Genomic DNA, 15,909 nt, shown 5'->3' on the forward strand with positions numbered 1-15,909 from the left:
TACTTCGCTGTCTACGGGTGAAACTGTAGTAGGCCAATATTTCATGTGCATGAAGTTTGTCATCGTGGAGGCTCGCTTTTCCGTAGAAGTATTTGCATTTGATGTGACTGCGTAGTCACACTTCTCTCCTTTGGTATTTAACAAAACCTTGCGTTTGGTTTCCCAGTGTAGGGTAGATTAGGGTAATATGAGCACAATGGTAATATGAGCATACTTAAAGATTTCTTAGATGTTAGCAGTGAAGATAAAGTTGCTTTGTATTTTTTGAATCGACTTTATGTGGTAATAACAGAAATCAGTACAATTAGCGTAAATTTATATGCAGTAATTAGCGGCTATCATTAAATTAAAATGCTGTTAAACTTTTCGCGTTGTTAAAATAATGTTTTTACGCATGAATAAATCTGTGGCGCAAAATTTTGGTGCTAAAATAATTAAATTAATTTTTTCATAAAGAAAAACAATGCAAAGAAATATTTAGTTTTTAATTTATTTAAAGATGCCATTTTTGTGTAGTATGAGCATGCTGAAATTACCTAGTGTTTTTCTTTGAAATTAACTAGTTTAAAGTCCTAAAATAGCAGTGGTTTTAATTGCTTTTTGAATAAAAACAAAACATAGTAAAAAATTTCAATATTTTATCAATACTAAATGTTTTTCTGTAATTTAAAATTCAAAAAATTTGGATTTTTATCGTTAAAAGGTTTGATTTAATAAAATGGAAAAAATAACGAACAATTTTTTTTTTTTCACGGAAAACATAGTAGTATTGCTTCAACAAAAAGTGACTTGAAATTCTATCTTTTAATGATAGGTTTTGTTAATAACGCATCATTACATTCCAAAAATTAGTTCTAACTGTCAGGTTGGTATTTTTTTACTTAATTAATGTTATTTTTTAAAGCTAATATAAAGTGCTCATATTACCAAGTGGTCTGGGTAATATGAGCACTTTTGCTACTTTTTTTTTAAAACCTCGTTTTAAAAAAAAGTAGTTCTAAATATTTGGGCACCCGCGTTCTTAAAAAAAAACTTGGGTGCCCAAATATTTAAGTGGATCCCGAGTAGGGATCCCTAAAATTTATTTATTCGCAAAAATTTTGGATACAACATCATTACTTTTGAAAATATTCTAATTTTCGCTTAAAGTGCTCATATTACCCTAATCTACTCTATATGACATGGTAGGGGTCCGAACCCTCTTTGTAATTCTGTATTGAAAATAAAAGGTTCCTAATACCATTATTGTTTATTCTTTTTTTAAATAATTTAACAAAGCTAATATAAAATTGATTAAAATTACCGATATATCTACTTCCATAATTTTGCATTTTTCAGTGCTATTAAGGTTGTCAAAGCACTCCTCTTTTAAACCACTGTCGTCGGAGATGTTGATAATACTTTGCGTCGTTTTGGCTTTTCTAGATGATTTAATAATTTCGTTACCTTTGACGTTTCCATTTTTGTCTTCCTTAATAGTCCACTAAATAAATAAAAAATCTAAAAATTGCTTCCCCCCCCCCTCTTCTTAGTGGTCTGGTACCCAGCAACAGGTAGCTGGTCTAGACCCGCCCCTGTTGCTGGGTAGTGTGCTTAAAACTACATTTTTGGTATAAATTACCCATTTATTTCTCTTTCTTTATAACTGCGACCTTTATTTCTTTCCTAATTAAAATATGCTATCTTATGGTAAAAAAACCTCCCCAGCATTATTTCGCTTCAATTTTAATTATCTATTTAAGTTAATTAATTTATAAAAATCACCATTTGATTGAATTAGAAAGTGTGACAAAGATTTTATGTGTATCAAAGATGTGCGTGCCACAGAAACGTACACAAGTTCGTAGTTTCCTTTACCAAGCATCAAAAAAATCTGGCAATACTAATAATGCTGGCAATACTATGGCTCTGACATATAAATACAAAAATAATAAAAGTTCACTTACTATTTTCTCACTTTTAAATGAAACTTCATATTTAAAACAAAATGCTATAGATATTCTAATTAATAACAGGCAAAGTCGAATATTGATATATATATATATATATATATATATATATATATATATATATATATATATATATATATATATATATATATATATATATATATATATATATATATATATATATATATATATTGTAGTAATTGTGTAAATATTTCTTGTTAAAGAGTGCTCAATACCAAAGTAGAGCAATATATAATAATAAAAACTAAATAATTATAACACTCGATTTATTAAAAATATCACTCAGAGTTTCACGCAAATAACGATCATCAGAAGTTACAAATATCAAAAAAACAACGACAAAAAAAAAAAATGTTAAAAATACTGTGGAGAGTCTTCTTTGATGACATTAAAGTTATTCGTCATATATTTGTTTTCATGGCGACACTTAGACGCAAGTTCATTTCGCTTATTTAGTAAAGGCAATGGGGATGAAATTATATGATATTTTTCCATCAAGCATAAATTGCATGACTTACCACCAGGTTTAAACGGTTCAGCCTGGTCTAAAATTTTCCAGGAAAGGACAGGATTTAAACCTTTCTTTTTAACACTCCACACAAATTTAGAAAGTTCGGTAGAGTTTGACCCACTTTAATAACGAAAAGAATTATTATGCTTGTAAAGGCGATCTTTAAAAGTTTTTTCTGTAAGCCCAATATAATATCTACCTTCATCTTGCGGATTTGTCTTAACATTGCATAAATAGATGACATTTTTAATTAAACATTTTCTATTAAGTGAACATAAATTAATCTGTCGGCAATTGCACGTTAGAGCATTAAGGTTTGAAGATTTTGATAAAATTCAATTGTTATGCGAAGTGATGATGTCGCGAATATTTGGAAGACAGCTATAGCTAACCTTCAGGTTGTTTCGATTAAACAGTTTATGGAATTTATGAGATTTTGGGAAGTTTTTATCGAAATTTAATCGTGCTTTTTTGAGATTTGTAACATCTGATGATCGCTATTTGCGTGAAACTCTGAGTGATGTTTTAAATAAATCGAGTGTTATAATTATTTAGTTTCTATTATTATTATTTTTATTATTATTATTATTATTATAATTATTGTTATTATTAATATTATTATTATTATTATTATTATTATTATTATATATATATATATATATATATATATATTTATACACACACACACACACACACACACACACACACACACACACACACACACACACCACACACACACACACACACACACACACAAATTTATGTATCACGTTATATCCATCATAAATAAACAATAAAAACGCATATATAATAAAAAATTAAAAACATTAAAAATATTTATGATTTGTTGATTATTTATCTACTAAAGTTGTTATATTTGTACGTTATAATGTCTTTATACAACCGTGTGAGTGTAAGGACATCCTTCTAGAAGCTTTCCATCGTAAAATATAAATATAAAATATTTTCCTTTAAGCTTCGGAAAAAATTTTATTTCGCGCGATCGGTTCCCAGTTTTTTCTATAATTGCTGCTTGTTCTTGAGAGTTTTCGTGACGAACGGTACATGTAATTTCACCATAAGGTACGAGATCAAACCGATTTCGTAAGTCAATGCTTATATCAAAAGACGATCGACTTTCTCTATGAGCTGCTGCCATTATTAAATTAACTCGGCAATTTTAGTATATCACGAGTTTAAAAAAATATTTTTCAATAGAGATTATCTTTACGTAATTAGACACATAATTAAGGATTTCTATACAAAATTCAAAAGCAAAAAAAAAAAAAAAAAATTTAACAGAAAAGCCGCAATATGTCGCATTTAGTTGTAAGTAAAATTTGCGGTACCCTGTGATAACATTGTTAGGTCCCAGAACACCTTAGTTACTATAAAAATATTTTTTTTAATTCTTATTATTTTTATTTTGTTATTTAAAAAAAAAAAAAGCTAAAAAATGAACTAAAAAAAAAGTTACTTGAAGTAGTAAAATAAAAAATTTAATATAAATAAAATGTTTAGTACAAGTAATAATAACTTTATTAAAAAAATTTAGATATGTGATAATGTACAAATAATAATAATTTAGTTTTAAAAATGTGATAGTTTTGATTTTTTGAACTTAGGCGTAAAAACGTACAAACAACAACAAACTTATTTAAAAAGATAATCGCTGTGAGTAGGATTTGAACCTACGCGGGTAGATCCCATTTGATTTCTAGTCAAACGCCTTAACCACTCGGCCATCACAGCTACTATTCAGCAAAATATTTTTTAGGTTAATATTAGTTTATTATTTACAAAAACAGAACTGTTCAGTAAATATTACTAAACAGTACTGTTCAGTAAGTAATGTAAGTAGTAAATATTACTCATATAATTATAATTCAGTAAGTAGTAAATATTCAGTAATAAGCAAATATAATTCAGTAAGTAGTAAATATTACTAAACAGTCATGTTCAGTAATATTTTACTATGTATAGTCTATTTGTTAACAATATTTATCTTTTTTTTTTTAGTTTAGTTATTTATTTTTTTATTTATTTTTATTTAAGTTGTTATTGTTAGCATTTATTTTTTACATTTAATGCAGCCTGGTACACCAGGGGTAAGTGGGGGACTCGCCCCCACTTTTTTTTTAAAGGATCGTTTTTTGTTTGTTTGAAGTTTTTAGATATAGAGAATTTTTTTTTAGAAATTGACGATTGTGCCTTAAGCCACAACCAAAATATAGTTTTTTTCTCAGAACATATTGGCTCACTTTGGAATTTGTTGTACATACTAATCTAGATTTCTTATGGATAGCTTAAGATATATAAGACTATCCTAAAAGTTTCAGACCGATTGGAGTAAGGGCAATTTTGGGTAATAGCTTTAAAGCTTTTAAGTATTTTTTTGTTTTCAATGAATTTTTCATTTTTATTATTCTAAATATATATATACTTTAGTACAAACTTTGATACAAATATTCTTTCCACTAGAATATTTGAATATTACGGAATGAATTTTTTCCACATAATCTCAAACACGGGCGTAGAAACAGGGGGCGGAGGAGCCATAGCCTCACCGCTCCCCCCCCTCCCCTCTCCCTCATCCTTCCCAGGTTTTCAAAACCTGTTTTTCCATTCAAGTTTTAATTCTAGCTGCCTTAAATCCGTAAATCCGTAAGAATAGATTTTTTAGAAGTTTGCAAAGCATTCTCTAACTCAAATAATGAAATTAGGATAGAAGTTAGAGGTTCGACCTCAATTACAGAAACATCTACTGAACCACTCCATGTATCTGCGTTAAAGTTAATAGTCATAATTAATTTTGCTTTAATTTATGGTTTGACTTCAGGATTTCCTTCTCTTGATTAACTTATGTGCAAAACTTGCTTAATAGCTTGAGCCCTTATATCTTTTTCATCAACTTGCAACATTGAATATAAAAAGTTTTCTTGAAGAAAGTAATGAGTTTTTTTGAAGATTTTGATAAGCAATTTGTCGTATATTGTCTGTCTGATTTTTAACAAGCTCTATTGTCCTATGAAGAAGTCTAGGAGCATCTTTATATAGACAAGAATTTTTATGGGCAAACCACATGGGATAGTATACTTGGACTATATACTTTGTAATTACGCACAACTCAGCTGTAGGGTTCTTCACTCTCGCATAAACCATCGTTATTCTTAAAACTAGAGTTAACCGTCTGGCATAGTAAACAGCTCCTGGTTTTTTAATTTAACATTTTGGGGATATAAAACCTTTAGATATTCCAATACAGTATTCGTAAAGTTTAAGTTGATCTGTACTAAGATCAGATAAAATATTAGAGTTTATGTAGGAGTCAAACTCTAAATGAATTGGAAGAAAATCAACTATTGGTAAATCATGCAAATCACCTGCGGAAGCTTTTTGACCAAAAGGCCCCTTCTATTTCTTTGGATCGTTACTATTACCATCTACTTCCGATATGAAATGGGAAAGTAGTAACTCATTTTGGTGAAGTATACATCCTATTAAATGGATTCTTCGGTTTAAAAGGCTTTTTAATGTTACAACTAAGCCATTAACTGCACCAGTATTAGCGGAAGTATTATCAAGAACAATGGCTTCCAAACTACTAATGCTGTTATATTTTTTGAGTCTTTTTAGTGTCTCGATTGCCATTGTAATTCCTGTTCTATTTTTTATTTCAATATGATTTAAATATTTCTTAGAAAAAGGTCCACTTTCTGCATAAAAGTTAGGTGATGTTCATCCTTTACTGTTCTATTAATAATAGGTTCAGAATAATGATCATATCTTAATATATGAGCTAATTAATTTTGTCTTTTTTAACATCTACTCCAATGACTTTCTAATGAAAAACTTCTAAACTGTGTTTTTCACTAATCATAGTTGAAACACGCTTTTTAGTGTCAAATATCTTTTTTTCGGTGATAATTTGTGATCTTTTATTCTGAGTTATGACTTGATAGTCTATCAAGGTAGCAGTTGCTTTTGCAGATGTTGCAGCGTCACTAACTTCGAACCTTATAGCAGCTTTGTAATGTTAGTTAAATCTGTGTAATTTTTTTTTCACACAGTGGTTTTGCAAAAGAATCATGATTCTGATTTTTGTAACCATCATTGTTACCTATTTCTACGTCATAGGTTTCGCTTATAAAATCATTATCTGAATGGAGTGTCGTATCACTTGTCATATTAATTTTCTTCTTACTTTTTTTTTTATATAATTTTATTTAGGTGCCCCAAGAAGTCCTTACGGTCTTATCACTGAGCACCGCGGATGAGCATTTAATTGGAAGTTCACGTCTCCTTTCTAACCGATGTCGCAAAACTTGCCCAGAGGTGGGGTTTGAACCAGGGATCTTTTGTTTCTGAAACAAGTGCGCTGCCATTGCATCAACGCTTACTACTTCTTTTTCTTTTCAATTTGGCCTATGTGCCAGGTTCCAAAGGACTCTTGCTTAACTTTCTGATCCTTTAAATACTCTTGTTCTAAAACTGGAACCTTTAATTCAAAAAAATCTTTTTTTAGCCTATAAAAAGTATTTTAAAAAATAACAAGCATAAAAAAAAAGAAGATACGAAAAAAAATTAAAAGTTACCTGATTGGTTTCTTTACAGAGACATATATTGTGCTTGTTAGAGCAACCCTTGCATCAAACATTTCTAAAAGGTAACTTGTACATTAAAATATAATACCATAATTTTATAAGAAATAAAAAACTGTACAGCTGTACAGTTTTTTATTTCTTCTCTTTTTTTTGGGAGTATGGGATGCATTTTCTACTTTTCGAAAATGTATCAAACTTGTCATCGCAAATTAAAAGAGGAAGTTCACATCTGCATGCTGATATATCAAAAAACTTTAAAAAGTTACTTTTCAAGCAACAAACACTGTTTTTATGTTTTGAAGCTTTAGATCGTTCAGCTGTAGTCACTTCGTTAATTAGTGGAAGATTTGGATTTACGTTTTTCCGGGTTTTTAAAATTATTTACTCACTTTAAAAACTATGGCAGGAAAATCAATTTTTTCAGTTGCAATCATTTCTTTTTTGATCTTATAGGCATATTGAATAATCTGTTTATATTTTGAGAGTTCACTAACAGGTAGTTTATTGGTTGCCCAGCATACATTTTACTTTGATGTCTAGTTATAATACTATGTGTTCTCTTTCTTGTTGGTCGCTCAAATCTACAATTTGCATTCACTTTTAATGTTTAAATTCAGTTTGAAAAAGATTTTTTATAAACTTAATATATAAGATAATATCATATGAAAATACCATAAAATACAGAAGCAAAATATATGGGTAATAAAATCTAATATAAATACAAAAATGTTTGTTATTTTGGATTTTTTGGTACTTTTTGTAAGGCTTACCCAATTTTCAATACCAGTCAGTAGCTAAAAATCGTATTTTCGGGATCTTATATTTTTGCAATGAAAGGGTAATATATCTTAAAAACGTAAGTTCTTAGTAAACCGAAAGTGCAGATTGCAAATTATTTAATACAGTTTTTAAATTATGCCTAGAATTTAGTCGATGATTCAAAAAATAGCGTCACAAATCCAACACCATAAACTTTTATTTCTTTGTAGGGTCATATCTCCAGAACAACAAGTTTTCATTTTTGTTATTTTTTATGAAGGTTTTACGTACTAATATTCCAATGGGCAAAAGGGGCGTCCATGAGACTTCCTGAAGACATCCGTTTTGGACCAGGTTTTTGCTTTCGCCTCAATTGGACGAAGCAGAGACGTCTAAGGGACGTCTAATTGAGACTTCTTCTGGACGTCAAACAAGACTTCCTATGGAAGCACGCCCGACATCTTATGGACGTCCTTAGGACAACTCCTCTTCACTGGGGCATCCTTGGGACGTCTTATTTTAGGTTTTGATTTTTTAATTAGGGTTAACATCCGTGTTTTATGTCATACTAGTTTCCATTAATAATGCTTACTAATAACTAATCAAGTTAGAATTCTCTCTTGCTACAGAGAAAAATAATTATAAAAAAAAGACAATAATTAATAATCTAATAAAATTTATTTGCGAAAATAAATTTTCCGAAAACATGTAAAAGGCAAAATAAGTAAAAATATTAATTATCTTCACTTTGTTTTGTTCTTTGTTCGTTCATTCGTTGCCACTTTGTTTTGTTCTTTGTTCTTCACTTTGTTTAAACTTCTCTATTTTAAATATTTCAAATATTTCAAATATTTCAAATTTCAAATATTTCAAATTTCAAATAGCTCTTTTGAGTTACCAAAATTAAAATATTAGAAACGCTTCTAAAAATAAAAATTAGAAACTTTTGCATAAAAATATATTATTAACTTTAACTTTTACATAATCAAATGGTAAATAAAATTGTATATTTTTAAATATGCTTATGCAATTTTCATATCATTTATGTTATTTAAATACATCTACTTTTTACTTACAAGTTTTTGATTTGAATTTCCAATTTTACTTTATTAAGGTATCAAAGAGTTATTTCACTTAACATTTTAGAGGCCATTAGTAATAATTAGTATCAGTAATATCAATAACTATTAATACTTATTAGTAACCGTGTTAGTAGCATTTATTTGTATGAAAGATTAGAAGTAATGGCTGAAGAAAGAAAATTTAACAAGAAACAATGTTTCTTGCTAAATTTAGAAGCTCAGTAAGCTTTAAAAGCACAGTAGCATGAAGCTTTTTAGCATGAAGAAATGGACTCCAGTTTCTTCAGACATTGCCATTATTCATAAAATAATTACTATGTACCTTAAATCTTACGGACCAGAAATAAATATTGAAATTACATACCTAGCATTGCAGTAATAATGCATCGTCTTTAAAAAAGCTCTTTTAGGTATTCAATCTTTAAAAAATAAATCTTGAACATTACTAACCATCAACGCATCTAATCCAAGCCTTACAGTTGCCCGAACATGATTTCCTCCAAGGGTCTTTATAGCCATTTTCTATTTAAGAAATGTTATAAAAATTTATTTTGATCAGGGAAAACATTCCATTCAAAATTCGCTAATAAATTCACCATAAAAATAAAAAACAAAATTACTTAAAAGGGGCGAAAAGTTGTATTTTTCAAAAGGTAAGACTCTGGCTGTCACAAGCCGTTCTTGGCTTGTGGTAACGTTTATCAACACTGCACTTATTGAGATTTTTTGTTGTTGCAAAAAAACTTTTTTTTTGTGAAAAGAGAATAGCAATTAAAAACAAGGAGCAGTCAGGGAATTCAGATGTCTGCAAAAAGTATGTGTGACCTTTTTAAACTAAATTGGAAGTTAAAAATATACAGAAAAAAAGTATAGATGGAGGCAAAAATATCTGAAATATATTAAGAAAAGTATTTTTAAATAGTATGTAAAAAAATCTTACAACCATCTAAGCCATTGTTAAGTAAGTTTACAACTATGTAAGGTATTATTGCTGCCATCAAAACGTTTTTTTTGTTTTTTAATTTCTAATTTAGTTTATAAAGGTTTTTTCTTTTTAATAAAAAGATTTTTTAATTCGTCCAACAAATTTTCAAGTTCTAGATTATAAAATTTAAACCATTTGTTACATGATGATGAATATATATGGTGAATATGGTTATATATAGCCCTCTAAAAAAGCATTATAGAATGGTAAATAAAGAATAGAATTAAAAAATAATATATGGTTTTTAGGTTTCTCCTTCTATGCATTAAAATAGTCTGCAAATATTTACCCTTACCACAGCCAACTCTTAGACCTCTTAGAATACTAATGTCAACAACATAAATTAACATAGAAAATGTAGATTAAATATGAAGGTATTTATTCTCAGAGTTATTTAAAAAAGGTATTTGTTTCATATAATAATACAATTTCAATTACCTTTTTATCGCAATAGGTTTTATTTTAAAGTTATACTTCCACGATATTAAACTTTTCTATTAATGACATAAACTGAATGTCTTCTACTCCAACACTCGTATCACGTTCACCACTATCGTATGTCCACTCCAACACTCGTATCACGTTCACCACTATCGTATGTCCACGTATGTCGAAGTAGTTCTGCTTTTGCTCAACAGATAAAAAAATTTTTTGGAGTGCAGCAGTTTTTTCTATATCTTGTTTTGGAATAGTGGGCCTATTTCTGTTTATAGATGAATTGATGATGTTTTAAGATGACAATGATGATGTGATTTCAAGAAAATTCACATCTTGGGAGAGCTATTTTTTATGTTAACAATCTCTAAAATGCTCCTTCTTGTTGTACGATATCTTTAACTCCAAAATCTGACTTATTGTGGTAGGATTTTTTTGGGCAATGCTTAAAAAATATACAACTTTAAAACCCTGGACAATTATCCAAAGTAAATTAATAAACAATTTTAGATTTTTTCTTAATATTATTATTTAGATTTTGTGGATTTTAGGTGAGAAAAAAAAGTTGCTGAATATTATACTCATAGCTCCCAAGTGACCGGCATAGATAAAAATCCCGCAAAAAACAACAACAACTGATTATGTAAAAAAATTTTCTAGGCGTTTTAATTAATAATAAATAATAGTTCACAGAAAATACAGTAAATTATTTATTTATAAAATTAATTATATAATTAAATAATTAATTTGTTTGTTTTTAAGAGCTTTAAAAATAAAAGTTTATTTTGGTTTCGGTTGTACTTATTTGAAAATTTCTTATATCAATGGCATTGAATTAATCAAAGAAAAGAAAGCATTCGTGTTGTTCTTTTAAACGTGCTTGGAGCACACAATTTCTTTTTATTCAGCCTATAAATGGTAATGAATTCAAAGCTAACTGCAGAGTAAGTATAATAATGTAATTTCAGTTTTGCTAACGTTTTTTATTGTCAAGCATTATTTTTGATATATAGAAATTTCAATATAGATAATGATAAAAAAACAAAAGTTTTACTACGATTTTTTATTAATGAAGTTAAATTTAGGTGCTTTTTAACTTGTCACAATAAATTTTTGACAGAAATTAAATATTAACTTTAGGCTGGTAACAGAATAATTGATAGTTATTTTTTTAGTTCAGATATGGTCCTTAGCATAAGAAGGCAGCTAAAGATGTTGCATCAACTAAACAAATCAATTCTTTCTTTGCAAGAGGCACAACTGAAGTTAAATCTGATACAAATGTAGAAGTTTTATTTACTAGTTTTATTGCTCCGTCATTACATTCTTGTATTGTGAACCTTCTCAAAGCTGAACCATTTAGCCTTCTTGGTGATGGAAGCAGTGATACAGATACTGAAAGCATGTACCCACTTGTTGTGGAGATTTATGAAAATAACAGAGATGAGATCAGTTCTTGGGATACCTTAACTAAATTGTTTAAGAATGCACTGGTTTAATGGGGGTTTGTTGGAACGTTTTTGTTTTAAGACACCAATTATATTCCTTCTATTATCGCTCGTGGATTATTTCTGTTATTTTATAATTATCCATACTGGCATATTAAATTAGAGTTTAAATCAAAGATCTTATTCTTTAGCATGTGTTTTTATTTATTTAAATCTTGCTACCGCACGTCGTTGACAGCGGCTTGTTCTTTATTATTAAAATAAAGTTGCAAACCCTTGGTTGCGGCTTTTTAATATCAATTGAATTCTTAAAAACAATGGTTTTCAACTCTTTACAAATCTATGTTTGTGAGTTTAAAACTTAAACGTTTTAAAAGTTCTTTTATTTAGTTTTTGAAAAAAGTTTGTTGTTTAAATTTAAACTATTTTTTCAATATACGATTCTAATTTTTCTTGAAAATTATTTGACAGCAATCTCAACTCTGCATCAGCTTCTAGAGAATGGACAAACTGGTTTAGAACATTTACAAACTTCATGAAAACTATACAAACAGAAGATAAATTAGATGTCCTCATTAATTATTTATCTCCTTCCGTGTTCAAGTATATTGCTGACAATGAATCATTTGATGGCACTATAGAAATCCTGGAAAACTTATTTTTAAAACCTAAAAAAGAATTATTTTTCAGACACCAGTTAGCTTCGCGTAAGCAATCATCCGGAGAATCTATTAATGAGTTTTTGCAGGCCTCACGTAAAGATTGCAACTTTAAACAGGATTTTGCTTCAGAACATTGTGAAGAATACATTCGCGATTCATTTATAAGTGGTCTTAGCTCTCATCATATTAGCCAACGACTACTAGAAAATTCTACTCTTAAACTTACTGAGGCCTATAATCAAGCTCGTTCATTGAAAAACGCTCAAAGAAATTACGAAATGTATTCACATACAGAGTATAGTAATGTTGCTACAATTAATAAACATTCTGAATGTATTACTGAGCTTGCTTCAGTTTCTACTGAGTCTAGTGGACTTTGTTAATTCTATGGAAGTAAACGTCACCCTCGACAATCATGTCCTGCCAGACACACAGAATGTAACAATTGTGGTAAGAAAGGACATTTCAAGAAAGTATGCAAATCATCAAAGAACTTTGTCACGTTTGCTGCTGCTAACTTCCATGCACCAAGTTTAGCCTGGATCACTTGCTCTTCTATCAACTCACTCAACTCTATTGCTTGTCTTTATTGCTAGGGCCAAGGTAAGAGCTCTTTTTGACACTGGAAGCTCTGACACATTTATCATTATGCGACTCTTTAAAACTTAATATACTCCCTTCTAATAAAAGAGTCTCTATGGCTGATTTTTCCTTACCTTGTCAAATTATTGGCAAAGTTTCAACTAACTTCACTTTATTTGGTATGAAGTACTCTAATATTAACTTTTTGGTTATACCCAACTCTTGCGAATACCCATCTGTTCTCTAAATAGTATTACAATGAAAGCTAACACTCTTTTCCCTTTTCTATCTCCAGAATGTAGACCGATTGCTTCACCTTCTAGACAATATAACTCAGAGAACAAAGCATTTATTGAGCAAGAAACTAAAAAACTTTTAAAACTAGATATAATTGAAACCTAGTAACTCTCCTTAGCGATCACAAATAGTTGTTACCAGGAATGAGAGACATAAAAAACGCAAGGTTATTGATTACTCACAAATAATAAATTGCTTTACACTACTTGACGCTTATCCTTTACCTAACATCAATGAATTAGTTAACTTTGTTGCAAAATATTCATTATTTAGCACATTTGATTTAAAAAGTGTTTATCACCGAATACCTCTCCTAAAAACTGACAAGTATTATACTGCTTTTAAGTCCAATGGACATATTTTCAAATTTGAAAGAATTCCTATTGGCCTCACTAATGCTGTTGCACGATTTCAAAGAATCATGGATAAGTTTATTCAAAAAAAAAATTAGAAGACACCTGTGTGGTGCATCTAAAAATAAACATGATTTCAATTTAGAAAAATTTCTTGAAGCTTCTAAGAAAGCAATGTTTACGTTCAATGAAGAAAAGGTTTTATTATAAAAAGTGGCTCTTTTTTCCATGATCCAGATTGCTTAAAGCCATTAATTGAAATGCCTGCTCCACTGATAGTGTTTCTCTCCGTCGAGTCCTTGGTATACTTTCACACTACTCCTAATATATCAAACATTTTTCTGACAAAATTCATCCTTCATCTCTTACTTCTGTCTTTCCACTTTCAGCTGATGCTATCAAATGTTTTAATGAAATGAAAGAATTAATCTATCAAACAGCTCTATAAGCTATTGACAAAAGTATAACATTTGAGGTGGAAAACAGATGCCTCCGATTTTTCCATAGCTGCTTCCCTTAATCAGGCTGGAAGACTAGTTACATTCTTTTCTCGTAAACTTTCACCTATTGAAAAAAAAACATTCTTCTGTTTAGAAGGAAGCTTATGCTATTGTCGAATCACTTCGAAAATGGAAACACTACCTTGTTGGTTGGCATTTTATTCTAGTCAACGACCAGCGCTCTGTCTCTTTCATGTTTTACAATAAAAAGAGTGGAAAAAATTAAGAATGACAAGATTCTGAGATAGAGGATAGAACTTTCTTCGTACATGTAGTTCGTATGATGTAGTTTATTGCCCAGGGCGTAACAATTTTGTTGCTGATGCCCTCTCTAGATCTTGTTGCTCTAATACTATGAACGGAACCTCTCTTAAGGAACTACATGAAACTCTTTGCCACCCTGAAATCACCAGAATGCATCATTTTTTAAATCGAAAAATCTGCCTTTTTTAATTGATAATGTAAAAACAACCATTTCTTCGTGTCAAATTTGTGTTAAATTAATACCTAAAAACTATGTAAGCAATTTTAACCAAACCTTAATAAAATCCACTCAACCTTTTGAGCGACTAAGCATGGATTTTAAAGGACCTATTCCGTCTTCATCTAGCAACAAATTTTTTTTAACAGTTGTTGATGAGTTTTCAAGATTTCCTTTCGTACTTCCTTGTCATGATATCTCTACTTCAACCATAATTAAATGTTTAACTCAACTTTTTACTATATTTGGTATGCCAGCTTATTTATATTTAGATTGAGGTACTTGCTTCATGTCTACAGAGCTCCGCAATTTTCTTAATTCTCAAGGTGTTAACCTGAGCAGAACTACTCATTATAATCCTCAGGGAAATGGTCAGTGTGAAAGATACAATGGCATAATTTGAAAAGGAATTTTGCTTGCTCTCAAATCAAAGAATTTACCTACCATAAACTAGGAACATCTTTTGCTCGATGTCCTTCATTCAATGCGTTCCTTACTTTGCGCTTCTACTAACGCTACACCTCACAAACGATTATTCGGATTCAGTCGACGTTCTTCTAATGGACACTCTATTCCTACATGGTTAACTAATTCGGGTTCTGTGTTGCTTAAAAGGTATGTTCAAAACTGCAAATATGAACCTCTGGTTGAAAAGATTGAGCTTTTAGAGGCTAATAGTAAATATTCTTATGTAAGAATGCCTGATGGACGTGAGATTACTTTTGCTACAAGACATCTCGCACCAATGGCTGATATAATCAGTGATAATGATGGAAATAATAACTACAAAGATAACTCCAATGAATCTGATACAATCCCTTCACCTAAGCCTCTCCATCCGAAAAGATCTCTAAACTTCTCTATTCTCCAAACAAATCCTAATAGTATTTCTATTGAAAAACCAGTCCCTCGTTGTTCAGGAAGATCCCGAAATCCCCCTAAATATTTAAATGACTATATTTGAACAATTTGAACTTGTTTACTTATTTTGTTTATTTAGTATGGTAGAATGGGCTGATTCTTATAATTATTATAATCCTTGAGTTGAGTTTAATTATGTGTATACTAAAACTTTTTTAATTTACATATTATTATATGAAGAATAAAGCATTCTATGTTGGCTTAGAATTAGTTATAGGCTATTAAATTCACTACATTACAGATAAATTCTTTGAATCTGATGTATATTAAATTTAAAATTTTGCCACAAAACGCACAACCCTCTAGTGACTTTTAAAAA

The 15,909-nt window shown here is 29.6% G+C and overlaps 1 non-coding gene across 1 annotated transcript; it reads right to left on the minus strand.

The window, feature by feature from the left end:
- Positions 1-4,151: 4,151 nt before the first annotated feature.
- trnas-aga (transfer RNA serine (anticodon AGA)) lies at positions 4,152-4,233 on the minus strand. Its single transcript has one exon. It is a non-coding gene; the product is annotated as a tRNA-Ser (tRNA).
- Between the last annotated feature and the right edge of the window lie 11,676 nt (positions 4,234-15,909).

Source organism: Hydra vulgaris, chromosome 01 (genome assembly GCF_038396675.1).
Source record: "Hydra vulgaris chromosome 01, alternate assembly HydraT2T_AEP".
Classification (NCBI taxonomy): Eukaryota; Metazoa; Cnidaria; class Hydrozoa; order Anthoathecata; family Hydridae; genus Hydra; species Hydra vulgaris.